Raw genomic sequence first — 18,537 nt, 5'->3', positions numbered from 1 at the left:
TCACCAGAGCCCGCCGCAAAGCGGGATGGTCTTGCAGCGGCGGTAGCAACCAGGTCGTATCCACCAGCAACGGCTCAACCTCTCTGACTGCTGAAGATAGGCGCGGTACAAGGGAGTAGACAAGAGCAAGGTCGGACGTAGCAGAAGGTCAGGGCAGGCAGCAAGGATCGTAGTCAGGGGCAACGGTAGGAGGTCTGGAACACAGGCTAGGAACACACAAGGGAACGCTTTCACTAGCACAATGGCAACAAGATCCGGCGAGGGAGTGCAGGGGAAGTGAGGTATAAGTAGGGAGTGCACAGGTGAGAATACTGATTAGGCCTGCTGCGCCAATCAGTGGCGCAGCGGCCCTTTAAATGGCAGAGACCCGGCACGCGCGCGCCCTAAGGAGCAGGGCCGCGCGCGCCGGGACAACACAGACGGGGAACAGGTCAGGTACGGGAGCCGAGATGCGCATCGTGAGCGGGCGCGTCCCGCATCGCGAATCGCATCCCGGCTGGGAGTAATATCGCAGCGCACCCGGTCAGCAGGTCTGACCGGGGCACTGCGAATGAGAGAACGCTGCGAGCGCTCCGGGGAGGAGCGGGGACCCGGAGCGCTCGGCGTAACACTTTGGAGGGAGTTGAAAATCCATGTTGCCCATCAACAGCCCCAAAACATCACTGCTCTAGAGGAGATCTGCATGGAGGAATGGGCAAAAATACCACCAACAGTGTGTGAAAGCATTGTGAAGACATACAGAAAGGTTTGACCTCTGTCATTGCCAGCAAAGGGTATATAACAAAGTATTGAAACACTCCACAACAGAAGGTACCGCTACTTAACACAATGTAATCCCGCTAGGCTACTCTAGTATAATATCCTTTCCGGTGCTCACATATAGTAGATCATAGCAAATTGCATGAAACGAAAGAATGGAGCACTCACGAGGTATCAAGGAACAGCAAACTTCTTTATTTCATATTTGCCTGATAATGTTCAATCATGTGTGGGAGAGCGGACGGGTGCAGAGGGATGGGGGAGTAGGTTGGGCGGCGGTCCGTATTGCGCGCTCAGCGCTTCGTCAGGCCCCTGGTTAATTCACATGTGCAGGTGTTTTTATAAAGGTAAAGAACAGCTCCTACTCCAGTTTTGAGGGAACGAAAATGTTCCTTAACCTCTTCAGGACACAGGGCGGATACGCCCTGCATTCCGAGTCCTTAAGGATCAAGGGCGTATCCATATGCCCGTGGGAAATCCTGTCCCCACCGCTAGCCGGTTGGGGACCGGAGCCGGATGCCTGCTGAAATCATTCAGCAGGAACCCTGGCACATCGCCCAGGGGGGTCCCGAGACCCCCCCCCCCCCATGTCGGCGGTCGGAGAAAATCACATGTCAATTCAGACATGCGAATTTCTCCAATTCCTGGCTGATCGGGTCTCTGGTGACCCGATCACCCGGAAAATAGGGCTGATCGGAGTTGTCAGCAACAGCCCCGATCAGCCTAAAGAATCTACTCCTATCCCCTGGCATTAGTCAGAAAGGAGTTCTGACCAATGGCAGCGCAGGACAGGGGGTTGCCATGGCAACCCCCCGTTCTGCCCGCCCCTGGATGTCGAGGGGCTCTGGAAATAAGATGGAGGCCGTACCTGCAGGAGAAGATGCCTGGGGACCTGGGATCTTTGCTGGAGCCTGCAGGATCCTGATCAGGTAGGGAATCGACAGTGGGGGGGGGGGGGGAATTGAAAGTGAAAGTAAATCGATCTTTACTGTGGCAACCACTAGGGGGGCCAAACTGCAACTCCCAGCATGCCCAGAGAGCCAAAGGCTGTCTGGGCATGCTGGGAGTTGTAGTTTTGCAACATCTGGAGGGTCACAGTTTGGAGAGCACTGTTGCAGGGGAGCCCAAACAGTAGCCCTCCAGATGTTGCCAAACTACAACTCTCAGCATGCCCAGGCATGCTGGGAGTTGTAGTCCTGTAACATCTGTCCCTTCAGATTTAGCAATTTTCATGAAATTTTTGAAAATTGCTGCTCTACTTTGAAGCCCTCTAATTTTTTCAAAAAGCAAAAGTATGTCCATTTTATGAAGCCAACATAAAGTAGACATATTGTATTTGGGAAGAAAAATAAAATTTATTGTGAATATCCATTTTCCTTACAATTAGAGAGCTTCAAAGTTAGAAAAATCCAACATTTTCAAAATTTTCATGACATTTTGGGATTTTTCACCAAAAAAGGATGCAATTAACGCCGAAAATTTAGCACCAAAATAAAGTAGAATATGTCACGAAAAAACAATCTCAGAATCAGAATATTCAGTAAAAGTGTTTTCGCGTTATTAATTTGTAAAGTGACGGTGGTCAGAAGGGCTCAGTCCTTAAGGTGAAAAAGGGCTGCGTCCTTAAGGGGTTAATCCGGTGAAATAATCGGTGTATAGTTTTCCAACATAAAAATGTCCACATTCACAGAAGATAGCATAGACCACAAAGTCCGATTTACATGTTCTCAATTGATTAATTTTTATTGTGTATCCTCCCAATGTGAGTTCTTTAGACTTAGAATTGTGACTACAGAAGGAGCAGGACCCACATGCAGAGTTACCTGTTGGCCTCTGTTCAGACAGCCAATGCGTTTTTTTCTTTTTTTCATTTACTTCATTTCTTTTCTTCTGTTTTTTAATATAATCCCCAATGGTTGTTCTGTACATCACAATGGGGGTCTCACTAGCGTAGTCTGATAGATCTCTATCTTGCTGTAAAATAAACCAATTTTCGGTTATGGATTTTCTTGTGACTTCATTCATGGGAGTATTGGCAAATACAAAGGTGAATCTATTAGATTTTTTAAAGATTTTTTTTATGGTGAATTTTTAATAGATCTTTTCGATCAATTTGATCTGCTCTTGTTCTAGCATCTCTTAGGACTTTTCACCGGATTAGGGAACATTTTGTTCCCTTAAAACCAGAGTAGGAGCTACAAGGTGAATTGCCCACATCACAGAAAAGCATAGTGGTACCACAAAATCTCTTAAATTTGCTGCACTCGAGAGAATAGAACTAACGAATCTTAAAGTGAACAGGCACCAACAATTTTTGATTAAAGAATCCAGGTGGATATCCAGACTTGATACTACGTGTAGTCTGGGTTTAAACGAAAGGAATGAGAAAGGTTATTATAGAAACCTTGTGCCTATATTCTTGCTTCGCTTGTAAAGTTGTTGTTTTTAAGGTATTTCTGCTGCACTTTTTTGGTGTATAATATTTTTTTCTTACCTATTTCCTGTAACCATGGTAATGGTTGTTCTTTACCTTTATAAACACACCTGCACATGTGAATTAACCAGGGGCCTGACGAAGCGCTGAGCACACGATACGGACCGTCGCCCTACCTACTCCCCCATCCCTCTGCACCCGTCCGCTCTCCCACACATGATGGAACGTTATCAAGCAAATATAAAAAAAGAAGTTTGCTGTTCCTTGATACCTGGTGAGTGCTCCATTCTTTCGTTTTCTCTTCATGGAATTAACAAAGTATCGAGATGAACTTTTGTTATTGACCAAATACTTATTTTCCACCATAATTTGCAAATAAAATCTTTAAAAATCAGAAAACGTGATTTTATGGATTTTTTTTTCTCATTATGTCTCTCATAATTGAGGTATACCTATGATGAAAATGACAGGCCTCTCATCTTTTTAAGTGGGAGAACTTGCACAAATGGTGGCTCACTAAATAATTTTTTGCCCCAATGTAAGTGGGATATCAGTGAGAATCACAAGTCATATGCTACTATTAGCTCACTGAGATTCGTACACAATTCCTAGGTGGGTGTAGATGGATAGATGATGGCACTGATAACAGACACCGACTGTATGGGAATAATGGGCATATTTCACATCACCCCACGAACTATGGCAAGCAGCCAGACACCATTGTGAGTCCTATGGGCATTGCCATATGCCACATACCCCTGGACATTAAAAAGCGAGCATACAATTCCTCTAGGAAAACCTCACTATTCTCTGCCTGAGCCATAATCGTTTCTCATACAGGATATTTGGTTGCAATTGAGAAACAGAGGATTTTCTTTGTTTTTCTTTTTTTGTAGGTGTTTTTGTGATGTGAAGGAGTCTGGTTGTCGAGCTCTGGGCCCCTCTTACTTTGCAGCAATTATAGTGTAGAGCTCCCCACACAATATCAGAAGGAAATTGAGGCTCACATTACACATGAATAGACACTGTATTGCAATGAGCTGTTATGTTAGTCAACTATCAGTAGTCCTGTCATTTTGTAGCAGTCTGGGTTTAGGCTGCACGATCATAACTTATCTTTCGATAGCAGGTTTCATAAGAAGTCATTGACTGGATATTTATGAAAAAAAACTTAATTTTCCTGCTACATATCCATATGTCTATCTATCCGTCTGTCTGTCTGTCTGTCTGTCTATCTGTCTATCTATCTATCTATCTATCTGCGTAGATGTGATCCTTTTATTTCCTTCACCTTCAAAGGTAAATTCCACCTTAATTCAGCAGAATGCATTTGCTATAACTAAGACGTCATAGGTGGGGGATATAGGAGCTAGAGGTCACAAATGATGGTTAGAGTGAAGGGTCCATGATGCAATGCACAATTCAGCTGGTTGCCCTACTGTTGGGGAACCCAGTAGAAAGTGATTAAATAGGTTTCTCATCTTATTTTGCTATTCCCTATCAATAGGCCAGGGAATAACAAGTTGATTGGTAGGGGTCCAACAGCTCAGACCCTCACTGATCCCAGAAACACGGACAAAATTGTCCTGGGAAGGAATGGTACGCACCACGTGTGTGTCATTGAACATTGCAAGATTCAGAGCTAAGTTATGTTCTGTGGCCACATAGAGAATAAACAGAGCACTGGAAATGCATGCAATGTGCGCAATATTCATTACCAGAACAATTTTATCCCCATTCTCGGGATCAGTAGGAGTCCCAGCAGTCAGACCCTTCCTTCCTGATCAACATGTTATCCCTTATTCAGTGATAGGGAATAATAATAATATGGGAACACTACTTTAATTCCACTGCAGGGCCACACCTGGAGGATTGTAGCATAGCATGATGCCAATTGAAATCAATGGGACATCTCTGTAAAACAAGGTACAGGTATTTCAAAGAGATATGCTCTCATCGCTGGCTGATGGATGGCCATACAAAATGTGCAACCCCTTCTAACAACGCACCTTGAGTTGCCTAAACTCCTTATATCATTGCACAGCCTAGAGAGCATGACCCAAAAAGGATCAAACTTTATGCTAATGTGCTTCAGAATGGATGGATCTTAAAATGTACCCTGCTTTTAAAGGAAACCTAACAAACTGAAAATGCAGTTCTGCAGGCATTAAATTATAGTACGGAAAGAGCTGAGCAGATTGATATATAGTATTGTAGGAAAGGTTCTAGAATAACTTCATGTAAATCTCTGCATATGCTGGTTGAAGTAGTCAGGTGGGCACTGCTATTCTGTGATTGACAGCTCCCTCTATATACTAACTTATACACAGATAGCTGTCATTATTTAGTAAGACCACCCACTTGACTACTGCCAGAATGAGCAGAGATTTACATAAACAAATGAGAAAGTTATCCATGAACTTTTCCCACAGAACTACACTGCTCCAAAAAATAAAGGGAACACTTAAACAACACAATGTAGCTCCAAGTCAATCACACTTCTGTGAAATCACACTGTCCACTCAGGAAGCAACACTGATTGACAATCAATTTCACATGCTGTTGTGCAAATGGAACAGACAAAAGGTGGAAATTATAGGCAATTAGGAAGACACCCCCAATAAAGTATGCTTCCTGGCAGATGTTTTGGTCACTTTTGAATGCTGGCGGTGCTTTCACTCTAGTGGTAGCATGAGACGGAGTCTACAACCCACACAAGTGACCCAGGTAGTACAGCTCATCCAGGATGGCACATCAATGCGAGCTCGGGCAAGAAGATTGCTGTGTCTGTCAGCGTAGTGTCCAGAGCATGGAGGCGCTACCAGGAGACATGGAGGAGGCCGTAGGAGGGCAACAACCCAGCAGCAGGACCGCTACCTCTGCCTTTGTGCAAGGAGTAGCAAGAGGAGCACTGTGAGAGCCCTGCAAAATGACCTCCAGCAGGTCACAAATGTGCATGTGTCCACTCAAATGGTCAGAAACAGACTCCATGAGGGTGGTATGAGGGTCTGACATCCACAGGTGGGGGTTGCAGGTGGGGGTGGAGAACGTTTGGCATGTGCTTACAGCCCAACACCATGCAAGATGTTTGGCATTTGCCAGAGAACACAAGATTGGCAAATTCGCCACTGGTACCCTATGCTCTTCACAGATGAAAGCAGGTTCACACTGAGCACATGTGACAGATGTGACAGAGTCTGGAGACGCTGTAGAGAACATTCTGCTGCCTGCAACATCCTCCAGCATGACCGGTTTGGCGGTGGGTCAGTAATGATGTGGGGTGGCATTTCTTTGGGGGGCCGCACAGCCCTTCATGTGCTTGTCAGAGGTAGCCTGACTGCCATTAGGTACTGAGATGAGATCCTCAGACCCCTTGTGAGACCATATGCTGGTGCGGTTGGCCCTGGGTTCCTCCTAATGCAAGACAATGCTAAACCTCATGTGGCTGGAGTGTGTCCGCACTGGGGCATCAAGAGGAAGGCATTGATGCTATGGACTGGCCCACCAGTTCCCCAGACCTGAATCTGGGTACATCTGGGACATCATGTCTCGCTCCATCCACCAATACCACGTTGCACCACAGACTGTCCAGGAGTTGGCGGATGCTTTAGTCCAGGTCTGGGAGGACATCCCTCAGGAAACCATCCACCACCTCATCAGGAGCATGTCCAGGCATTGTAGGGAGATCATACGGGCACATGGAGGCCACACACACTACTTAGCCTTATTTTGACCTGTTTTAAGGACATCACATCAAAGTTGAATCAGCCTGTAGTGTGGTTTTCCACTTTGATTTTGAGTGTGACTCTATATCCAGACCTCCATGGGTTGATATATTTGATTTCCATTGATAATTTTTGTGTGATTCAACTATGTAAAGCTTTTTTTCTATTTCTGTTAGTTATACAACACATTACCGTATATACTCGAGTATAAGCCGAGTTTTTCAGCACGATTTTTCGTGCTGAAAACACCCCCCTCGGCTTATACTCGAGTGAACTCCCCCACCCGCAGTGGTCTTCAACCTGCGGACTTCCAGAGGTTTCAAAACTACAACTCCCAGCAAGCCCGGGCAGCCATCGGCTGTCCGGGCTTGCTGGGAGTTGTAGTTTTGAAATCTCCGGAGGTCCGCAGGTTGAAGACCACTGCGGCCTTCAACATCATCCAGCCCCCTCTCACCCCCTTTAGTTCTGAGTACTCACCTCCGCTCGGCGCTGGTCCGGTGCTGCAGGACTGTCCGGAGAGGAGGTGGTCCGGTGGGATAGTGGTTCCGGGCTGCTTTCTTCACCGGGGAGGCCTCTCCTAAGCGCTTCGGGCCCGGCCTCAGAATAGTCACGTTGCCTTGACAACGACGCAGAGGTGCGTTCATTGCCAACGTACTTCTGCGTCGTTGTCAAGGCAACGCCTCTATTCCGGGCCGGAAGTGCGGGAAAGAGGCGCCCCCGGTGAAGATAGCAGCCCGGAACCACTATCCCACCGGACCACCTCCTCACCGGACAGCCCTGCAGGACCGGACCAGCGCCGAGCGGAGGTGAGTACTGTACAGAACTAAAGGGGGGTGAGGGGGCTGGATGATGTTGAAGGCCGCAGTGGTCTTCAACCTGCGGACCTCCAGAGGTTTCAAAACTACAACTCCCAGCAAGCCCGGACAGCCGATGGCTGCCCGGGCTTGCTGGGAGTTGTAGTTTTGAAACCTCTGGAGGTCCGCAGGTTGAAGACCACTGAGGGCGAATGATGAGAAGAGGATGATGAAGGGGGGGTGTGGGGATGATGAAGGGGGGTGGGGATGATGACAAGGGGATGATGAAGGGGGGGTGTGGGATGATTACAAGGAGATGATGAAGGGGGGATGTGTGGGATGATAAGGGGATGATGAAGGGGGGATGTGCGGGATGATAAGGGGATGATGAAGGGGGGATGTGTGGGATGATAAGGGGATGATGAAGGGGGGATGTGTGGGATGATAAGGGGATGATGAAGGGGGGATGTGTGGGATGATGACAAGGGGATGATGATGAGGATGTTAATGACGGGTCTGGATGATGACAGGGGGGGATGAGGTATTTCCCACCCTAGGCTTATACTCGAGTCAATAACTTTTCCTGGGATTTTGGGTTGAAATTAGGGGTCTCGGCTTATACTCGGGTCGGCTTATACTCGAGTATATACGGTAGATACTTTTCTATCGTCTCTATCTTGAAAACTATAACAGTCCAATGATTTAAAAGATTTCTACTGTATTGTGATATGCTTGTGACATCTGTTTCAGCTTGTTTTAGACATTTTATAATTTTTATTTATTTAATATTTGTGTCATCGGCCACAGACAAAACAATAAGGACAATTTTAACCGCTTAAGGACCAGGCCATTTTACACCTTAGGACCAGAGCGTTTTTTGCACATCTGACCACCGTCACTTTAAGCATTGATAACTTTAAGATGCTTTTACCGAATATTCTGATTCTGAGTTAGTTTTTTCGTGACATATTCTACTTTATTTTGGTGGTAAATTTTCGGCGTTACTTGCATCCTTTTTTTGTGAAAGATTCCAAAATATCATGAAAATTTTTAAAGTTTAGCATTTTTCTAATTTTGAAGCTCTCTGCTTGTAAGGAAAATGGATATTCCAAATAAATTTTATTTTTATTCACAAATACAATATGTCCACTTTATGTTGGCACCATAAAATGGACATATTTTTATTTTTTGAAAAAATTACAGGGCTTCAAAGTAGAGCAGCAATTTTAAAAAATGTCATGAAAATTGCAAAATCTGAAGGGACAGATGTTACAGAACTACAACTCCCAGCATGCCTGGGCAGTCTAGGCATGATGAGAGTTGTAGTTTGGCAACATCTGGAGGGCTACCGTTTGGGCACCACTGTAACAGTGGTCCCCAAACTGTGGCCCTACAGATGTTGCAAAATTACAACTCCCAGCATGCCCAGACAGCCTTTGGCTGTCTGGGCATGCTGGGAGTTGAAGTTCGGCCTTCCTAGTGGTTGCCACAGTAAAAATCACTTTAGTTTCAGTTTCATTTCTCCCCCCCAACCGTTGATTCCCTACCTGAGCCAGGATCTCCGGTGAGTATCTGCGATGATTGCCGGGCCCCACGAGTCTTCTCCTCCAGGTACCGGCCTCCATGTTCTCCCCCTGTTCTGCCTGACATCCAGGGGTGGGCAGAATGGGGGTTTCCATGGCAACCCACCGTCCTGCTCTGCCATTGGTCAGAATCAGTTGTGACCAATGGCAGGGGATGGGAAGAGGTCGCAGCATTGCGACCTCACTCCTACCCTGCAGCATGCTGGGGCCTGTCAGGTCCCAGCATCCCTATTTTCCGGGTGATCGGGTCACCAGAGACCCGATCAGCCCGGAATAGGAGAAAATTGCATGTCTGAATTGACATGCGATTTTCTGCGATCGCCGACATGCGGGGGTCCCGGGACCCCCTTAGGCATTTGCACGGCATGCCTGCTGAACGATTTCAGCAGGCATGCCGTTCCGATCTTTGCCCGGCAAGCGGCAGGGACCGGAAAACGCCATGACGTTGTGGGACGTCATTGGTCCTTAAAGCCCAGGGTGCCATGACGTTCCACAACGTCATTGGTCCTTAAGAGGTTAAGCACACTGTGAGTATATTTCTGCACCCCTATTACAGCCACAAATCATGACCCATCGATGGGAATCTAACAGGGTCATGAGGGCCTATGGTGCTGTTATCATATCCATGGTTGGCGGCTGTAATATGGGCACAATAAATAAAACATTTACAAATCTGTCAGATACCTTTTATTAGATGTAGATCTATTGTACTAAATCATTATGTGTAACCACATATGTTATTGAGCAACATTTCATATGATGCACATAGGATAGTTTTTAAATAAATAAATAAAAGTGTTAAAGGGGTACTCCACCCCTAGACATCTTATCCCCTATCCGAAGGATAGGGGATAAGATGTCTGATGGCGGGGGTCCCGCCGATGGGGACCCCCGCATTCTACCATGCGGCACCCACCTGTAACGGTTTCCGAAACTGCTGGAGGTCCTCAGGCTAATACCATCCCGACCACGAGAATGGAAGATTGTGACTTCACGACTCCGCCCCCATGTTATGTCACACCCGCCCCCTCAATGCAAGTCTATGGGATGGGGCGCGACAGCCACACAGAGGTCTTCCGTTCTCATGGTCGGTATGGTATTAGTCTGAGGGCCTCCAGCGGTTCCGGAAGCCGTTACAGTTGGGTGCTGCATGGTAGAAAGCGGCGGGACCCCTGCCATCTTATCCATCCTTTGGATAGGGGATAAGATGTCTAGGGGTGGAGTACCCCTTTAATGCAGTAAAACTTTTTAACCTAGTACTCAATGGACTCTCATAGGAGCCATATTATCAAATATTCTGAATGATAGCATGCTAATAGTGAAAATAAAGCAGTCACATTTTACTAGGCTTTTTCTATTTGTCTTGTGGAATTGTATACTACATAGTAATTGTGAGCCAAAATCATAGGCTTTTCAGATGATCAAATGCCAGATTAAAGGAATTTCCCTGTAGGATTTTTTGTTCTATATACCCAACATTAGAAGCTTGAGATGGGCCCTATAAAGTTAGGATTTAGGGGAATTTATATGTCAGTGGGGTTAACCCCCCCCCCCCCCCCCCCATTATTTAACGTAAAAAGTGCTTTCATAAAAACCATATGTCAGTTCTTTTGACCGGCTTCCTCATCCCTCTCTCCCTTTTGTCAGCTATGTCACTTTTAAAGAATTGCTTTGACGTACAATAAAGCTCAACTCAAAGGAGCTGGAATATAATCAGTGGACTGGGGAAGAATGGTGAGGTGTTGATCGGAGTCAACACCCCACCATTCCAGGACCCTTCCCATAGAGATAGTGATATTATTGATGTGATCATTATGCTAATTTCCCAGGAATAAAACATTTTGTTTCACTATTTGGTTCAATGGAAATTTCATTCACATCAAACCAAAGAATGCAAAATCAATGCAAAAACTTTTTTTTATTCTGTATAAGAAAGATGTGATTTATACTAAGGCGCTGTGACTTTAAAAAAAAAATATTTGTTCTCAGTAATGCTCCCTTCCGCTTACTTCAACATTCTTTGCCTATGCTTTTCTAATTTTAGTTATAATTTTTTTTTTTTTTTATTCTGAAACTTTTTTACAGTTTCAAAGTTTACCAGATGTCCATCTCCTGAGTTTCTGGTTATCTACGGCTGTATTCAAAAAAGCTCAATACAGACATCTTTAAAGGGGTACTCCGGTGCTTAGACATCTTATCCCCTATCCAAAGGATAGGGGATAAGATGCCTGACCGCGGGAGTCCCGCCGCTGGGGACCCCCGTGATCTTGCACGCGGCACCCCGTTTGTAATCAGTCCCCGGAGTGTGTTCGTTCCGGGTCTGATTACGGGCGATCACAGGGCGGGCGGCGTGTGACGTCACGCCTGCGCCCCTGTGTGACGTCACGCTCCGCCCCTCAATGCAAGCCAATGGGAGGGGGCATGATAGCTGTCACGCCCCCTCCCGTAGGCTTGCATTGAGGGGCGGAGCGTGACGTCACACGGGGGCGGAGGCGTTACGTCACACGCCGGTGGCCCGGGGACTGATTTTGCTCCGGGGACTGATTAAAAACGGGGTGCCGCGTGCAAGAGCACGGGGGTCCCCAGCGGTTGGACTCCCGCGATCAGTCATCTTATCCCCTATCCTTTGGATAGGGGATAAGATGTCTAAGCACCGGAGTACCCCTTTAATGGAATGTGGAATGTAAACATCTATGCACTTTTCCAAAATAAATCCATTGATAAATGAATTATTTTTTTTTTTATTTTCATTTTACAGACATTAAAAGACCTTATTTCCCCTTCCTATTTATTATATACCGTATTTTTCGCCGTATAAGACGCACTTTTTTTTCCCCAAAACTGGGGGGGGGGGGGGGGGGGGGGGGAGTTGGTGCATCTTGTACGGCAAATACACATTAAAACCTGTCCTATCACGGCAGTCCCTACGGCCATCAACGGCCGGGACCCGGGGCTAATACAGGACATCACCGATCGCGGTGATGCCCTGTATTAGCCCTTCAGACGCGGCGATCAAAGCTGACCGCCACGTCTGAAGCGAAAGTGATACTAACCCGGCTGCTCAGTCGGGCTGTTTGGGACCGCCACGGTGAAATCACGGCGTCCCAAACAGCTTTCAGGACACCGGGAGGGACCTTACCTGCCTCCTCGGTGTCTGCTCTGTGCCGGGATCCCCTGCATGGCTGGCACTCATCGCGCACGCCGTGCCGTCATCCAATAGAAGCGGCGTGCGTAGCGACGTGATGGCGGGGCGACGGAGAGTGAGGATATCGGGCAGCAGAGACGTTCTGGAGTGACGGGGACACCCCAGGGACCCGGCGACAGTGATGGAGGGTGACATCCAGGGCAGTGGTTAAGGGTCCGGAGTGGCAGGGACACGTGAGTATTACCTCCTATACCAGTGGTCTTCAACTTGCGGACCTCCAGATGTTGCAAAACTACAACTCCCGGCATGCCCGGACAGCCAACGGACATGCCGAGAGTTGTAGTTTTGCAACATCTGGAGGTCCGTAGGTTGAAGGTTCAGAATCTTTTTTTTATTTTTTATTTCCATCCTTTAAAATTGGGTGCCTCTTATATGCCGGAGCGTCTTATATGGCGAAAAATACGGTAAACCACTTCAGGTATTTGCACACGTCTTGCTGTTAGGGTTTTGACAACGTCACTACACACATCAAAATCTTCCAACTAGAAAGGGATATTCCGAAGGCAGAAATAAAACAGCACTTTAGAAAAGACTGACATGGTAAGTAAAATGTTTAACACAACTTGGTGAAAGTTTGGCGAAAGACACGTTCATAAATTCTTTACAATATTTGAATTATTGCGACATCCTCTCTATTTCTATCAATGTGAAAAGTCGCAGGAGGGCCTTCCGCTGTGTCCCTATAGGCCAGGCCCTTGGTCTTTCAAACTTCTTGGTTGCACAGCCTGTTAGGTATAGACATCTAGTCAAGGACACCTAAACTTAATTGCTTTCTGGCTAAATATAAAAGCTGTCTTAATTACGAGATCTATTTATACTCTGCCCCAGTTATAGATTTCCTTATCATAAATAGATATTCCTTCTTTTTTCACGCAAACTCCTATGACCGTCTTAATATATACCGACATAACACAGGCATAGTGCTGCTATGTGACACTGGTCCTTCTATGTAAATGAGCTGCCATTTTTTGATGCCCCTTAAAGGTATACCAGCCCTAAAATTCCGAATTGAATGTCATCTATTGTTCCCTGTTATCAGCCATTTCTTTAAAGCAACTGATGGTAGTGTTACTAGGCATCATCCTTACCACCACAGTCAATACTTTATGTTTTATTGGTAGGAATATGATGAGCCGCTTTTGAGCGGTGATCGATTTTCGCCCCTTTAAATGAAACTTTTTTGTTACTTGGCAGTATGGACCTTTTTATTTTTTTTTATTTTTTTTTTCTCATATTCTGATTTTATTCATTGATGTAGTAAACAGATTTAAAATGTATCCCGAGCATCTTTAGGGAACTCATTTCAGTCAAGATGAAACTAGTCTTACCTGAATCAATGTTTTAAGAGTCCCTGTGGCTTGGCATTTTGAATAATCAATCCGTCTCCATCTCTTGTTAATCATGCACATCACAGACTCCCCCCTCCTCTTTTCTTATTGTCACCCCCTTGGATTCTGGAATTTTATTGTATATTAACCCTTTCTTCAGGTGACACGAGAGCCCTTCCCTGCCCGGAGCGGATCAGCCCCTCCCCCCCGCTGTAATCTTGATACTTCTTGTAATATTCCTGAATCTTTTTTTCCCATAATTACAGCACGATCATTATATAATCCCACAACAAAGACTCCATTGAGGACCCTGCTTTTGTAAACTATGGGACACAATCCATAATTGCATTTTTTCCTCCTTCCCGCCCCCTTCCCTTTGCTTTGTACAGCAATATAATATTCCATCAGTCACATCTCCACCTTGCATGGCAGTCAATGATTTGCTAACATACCCGGTGCCCTTAACCCAATGCCAACCTAATGTTTCTAAATAGCAGGGATAAGAAAAAAAAAAACAAAGCAAAGAGGAAATGAACTTCTTTTTGCTTTGCTAATAAAACTCGCTGCAATGATCTCAGCCCCTTTAAGGCACAGAGTCACCATGATGATGATTTTTTTTTTTCGCCTGTAAGTTTAATTACTGTATGCTAATTTTCATGTCTACTACATGATTAATTAAAATCATATTTTCATAATGGTTTGGCAGTGGGTATTGTTTTCAGGGTTCTTCTAAATAGTTCATGTAAATATAGTCAGATTTAATGGAGAAGAATGCAAGATGGCATGGCAGAGGGTTAACCCCTTGGTGTTTGCAATGTATTAACCCCCCTCTCCTCTTCCCTTAGCACACTATGGGGAGGGGGGTGTCTGCTTTACCCATGCCATTCTGTGCACCCCCCTCCCTCTGTGCCAACCCCTCTGGCAGTGCAGGGGTTAAGGCTGTGTGTGCCTGCGATTGGCACCACAGAGCTCTTATTTACATTAAATCCGCCACAAGGTTACAGTGCAGATGAGCATCATTTGATCGCTGATGACTTGTCTTGGATGCAGGGAGCTGCGAATGGTCCCCCCTTCTGCTTAACCCTCAAGGGGACAGAGACAGAGGAGTTTCCCAAATAGTTTCCAGAAGCAGGTAAGGGGGCAGCTCTGCTCCAGTGTGTGCTTTCTGTGTGTGCCCCCTCGATGTCTCCCCCACCAGCAGGCACCCTGTGCCACCCCTTGCAGACTGGCAATCAGGCATTTGTTTTGCAATAGAGACACAGATGTGTTTAATAAGTCAGCATCAAGGTCAGCGCATTGTTACTGGCACAGAGGGCAGGATGGATGCAGCAGCCCCTGTGCCAGGGATCCTCTTCCTCTCCTCCTTATGGCATGGAGGGCTCATCAAAGCTTAAATGCCGCAAGAGCTATCTAGTTGCTGTGAATTATGCCAAGACGACAATGGAGAGGGGTTTGTTAATGGTACAATGCATTTCACCTACCAGATAGGGGGAGTCAGAGGGAAGGGAATGTCTTATGATCTATATCAATGAACCCGGCTCATTCTGCCAGGAGGACGCACACACATTAGCACCCTCAGCCCAGAAGCTGCCGGGGACACTTAATACAAGTGGGACCCCCTGGCAGCTACCCCCTGGGGCACCACAGCCCCCCCTCCTCACTTCTTCTCCTTCTTCCTCCTCCTGCTCCCCCTCTCTCTCCCTTCTCTCCTCTTCCTCCTCCAGAAACATAACATGAACAAGTCAATCATATGGACATGTCTCATTATTCACTGAGCTCCAGCATTTTGCAAGCATCAAGCACTTTGTCCGGGGATCTGTGCTGAGCCGATGCAAGGTAAGAGAGGCAGATGGGTGCCCCTGGGGTCCCCTGTGCTGAAGCTGCCGTCCACTTTTGTGACACCCCCTTTCCCCCTCCTGTGTACAAGTAGCATTTATGCATTTATGCCTGGCATTCTTGTGTTGTGCAGGGGCCTGGTACGATGCCTATTACACTGGGTATAGTAGAATTAAATGGCAGTGACGTTGGCAGAAGGGCTGTCATGGAAAGCGGGGAGTAGAAGCCATTGCCTGTAGAGAAAAGGCTGGAGGTGCCCCGGGTGCCCGTCCTGTGGGTAGACAAATTGGAACAAGTTGCCCCCTCTGCAGCTCTGCTCGTGTTCTTCTCAACTTGTTGGCAAAAGTTGTCGGGTTTTATGTCTGGTGCAGAGAAAGTTTTGGAGAAGTTTCCGGGGATGCCCCGGTGTGCCTAGGTGCCTGCTGCTGTGCCTAATGTGGCATGTGCCAAACTTGTGATGCCTCAGAGACCTGCCATTTTGTCTTCTCATCGACCTCCCCCTGCACAATGCTGGGAGCAAGACAAGTGACATTCAGGGGAGGCTGGAAATGTCAGGCTGAAGCTCTCAGGTCCCTAGAGGTGGCCAGGGCTGGAGCACCTGCCAGACAGTGCAGGGACAGGCAAGGGATAGGTGGCTGCAGGATAGATGGGTGGTTTGGGGGGGTGAGATATCAATATATGGAATTGTATTTATTCCTATGACCTGTCTCTGAGCTGCTGCTGAACCTCTTACCAGCCCGAGCTGTCAGTTATTATTTTTTATTTATACACTGTACCAAAATGGATGCGTCTAAGAGGTTCTGCAGCTGCCTGTGAAAAGTCATTCTGGATAAGGGAAGGAAGGGTTCTAACAAATCTGTAAAGTAGCCACTTTTGGACTTTTCGGAAGGATGTAAACACGATTTGAAACAGAGAGGGGTTGCTGAGGGTTGTAGTAGTGTACAGGTCTTTAGAAACTAGTATGTGGGGTTAAAGCTATTGGGTAGTGGCATGGAAGTGGGCATGTTAGGTAGCCCTTATAGCAGTGTTTTCCAACCAGGGTGCCTCCAGCTGTTGCAAAACTACAACTCCCAGCATGCCCGGACAGCCTTTGGCTGTCCGGGCATGCTGGGAGTTGTAGTTTTGCAACAGCTGGAGGCACTCTGGTTGGGAAACACTGCCTTATAGTATAGGTGTAGTGTGCTTTCTGCCTATAGACATGAGTATATAATAGGAGGATTATGCATGTACAAGCTCAGCAGCAGCATGGGATCCAGGCAGTGATGTGGGACTTGCAGGGACTGAGCTGTGTGTCTGTGTCAAGTCCTTGCAATAAGGGACTGGAACCTGCATGGAATCAGCTGCTATTAGACTCATTAGAGGGACCTGCCAGGGAGGAGACTGCCATGTCCTCACCCTGGTATTGTTTTGCCTGGCAGGAAATGTATATTTAGTACAGTAGATAAGAAAATCCTAAATATCATGTAACCTGCAGGAACCAGGATTATCCCCCCTAGAACAGCTCTTAGCAGGGAATGGCTCAACTGGTGAGGGACTGGTAACCTTTCATCCCATTAATTCTCCTCCACGTGGGAATGAAGTTGTGCTGGGGACATCTCCTCATTTCCTGGGGTCTTTCTAAGGTTCTAAGAGTTAAATCATTTCCCCAGATAGATGACAATAGCATGTGATACCAATGCAGGACAGTAGCGATGAGTTTGTAAAATGTCCAAGAACTATTGTCGCAATCTCTCTGTGGTTTTTACATAGGACTGCTGGGAAACCTACTCAATATTGTGCGCAAAAGGAAAATGTTTAGCTCTGCTACATCTGTATGTTTACAAAGAGATTAGCTCAACCTTGTTTTGTACATAGTATCTAAAATATATATGTCCATTAACCCCTTGTGCCCGGCACCAGCCTCTCTATGCACAGACTTCCTCTAATGTTCCTCCCAAGCTAAGATTTAAATGGCAGCTCTAGAGATTTTGCAGGGAGCCTGTTCTGTAGAATGGATGCATATTGTCACCCTCATCGCTGACGGATGGGAGGCCATATTTCAAACTGCTGTAATTGGAAATTATAATCCTCTCTGTGAACATTTTGTCCTTTTACCCCCCTCTTCCCCCCCCCCCCCTTTTTTGTTTAACCCTTTGCCAGAAGTGTCTGGTCTAGTAAAGCCTTGGATTTAACCCTTTGAGTAATGTAGCCCCCCCCCCCCCCTCCCTCCAACTGAGCCCTTGTGTCTGGACTTTAACTCTTTGTGGCCTGCAGCCTTGTGTCTTTTCGTAAATTGAGCTGTCTGGGGTATTGTGGACTTTTGTATGTGATCAATGCACCAGGGGTTAAAGTTGACAGCTCTGTCTGGTGACAGGGTGGGCGTGTATACATGAAGTGGGGTCTTTCAGTCAGGGGAGGATGAGGCTGGAGATGGGAGGGGTAAGTGTAGTGTCTGTGTTGGATATTTTAGGTTTTCCCGCTTTTTTTTTGCAGTGTACTTGTAAAGCCAACAGGGGCAGTGGTTAGTAGTGCAGGCCGTGACCCCTCACACTACAAGCCCCCCAGAGAGGGGAGTCAGCACAGAAACTTTCCCTGTCAGCCTGGAGAATAGGAAGTTTCCTGTCACAGCAGAGATTAGGTTTAACTGCAACTTTTCTTCCAAATCTCCCTGAGATTTTTGTATACAACGCGGCCCCAGTGATTCCCAGACCCCAAAAATTGACTGACGGAATCCGAAGTTATTGGAGGGAAGGAAAGAAACTGCAGGGCAGGAGAAATACAAATGATGTGTTTATTGGAGATTGAGCTTCTACCAGGCAGGGAGGTGACAAGCTACAGGAGGGCAGGACAGGCCTGACGCCTTCTCTACAACCAAATATCTCACATCAGATGTG

The 18,537-nt window shown here is 46.5% G+C and overlaps 1 protein-coding gene across 11 annotated transcripts in view; it reads left to right on the top strand.

Moving 5' to 3' along the window:
• Window positions 1–14,811: 14,811 nt before the first annotated feature.
• Window positions 14,812–18,537, top strand: part of ZNF536 (zinc finger protein 536) — a 723,850-nt gene continuing 720,124 nt past the window's right edge. For 3 of the 11 annotated variants that reach the window (XM_056525664.1, XM_056525657.1, XM_056525659.1), the window contains exon 1: window positions 15,366–15,664. The gene's annotated coding sequence lies outside the window, so the exon portion shown is untranslated. Of the gene's footprint in view, window positions 14,961–15,111; window positions 15,290–15,362; window positions 15,665–18,537 lie in introns of those variants that run through there. The other 8 variants (XM_056525660.1, XM_056525661.1, XM_056525669.1 and 5 more) reach the window with 6 other exon arrangements.

Source organism: Hyla sarda, chromosome 6, assembly GCF_029499605.1.
Source record: "Hyla sarda isolate aHylSar1 chromosome 6, aHylSar1.hap1, whole genome shotgun sequence".
NCBI classification, from domain to species: Eukaryota; Metazoa; Chordata; class Amphibia; order Anura; family Hylidae; genus Hyla; species Hyla sarda.
This window is presented reverse-complemented; position numbering and strand designations above follow the sequence as displayed.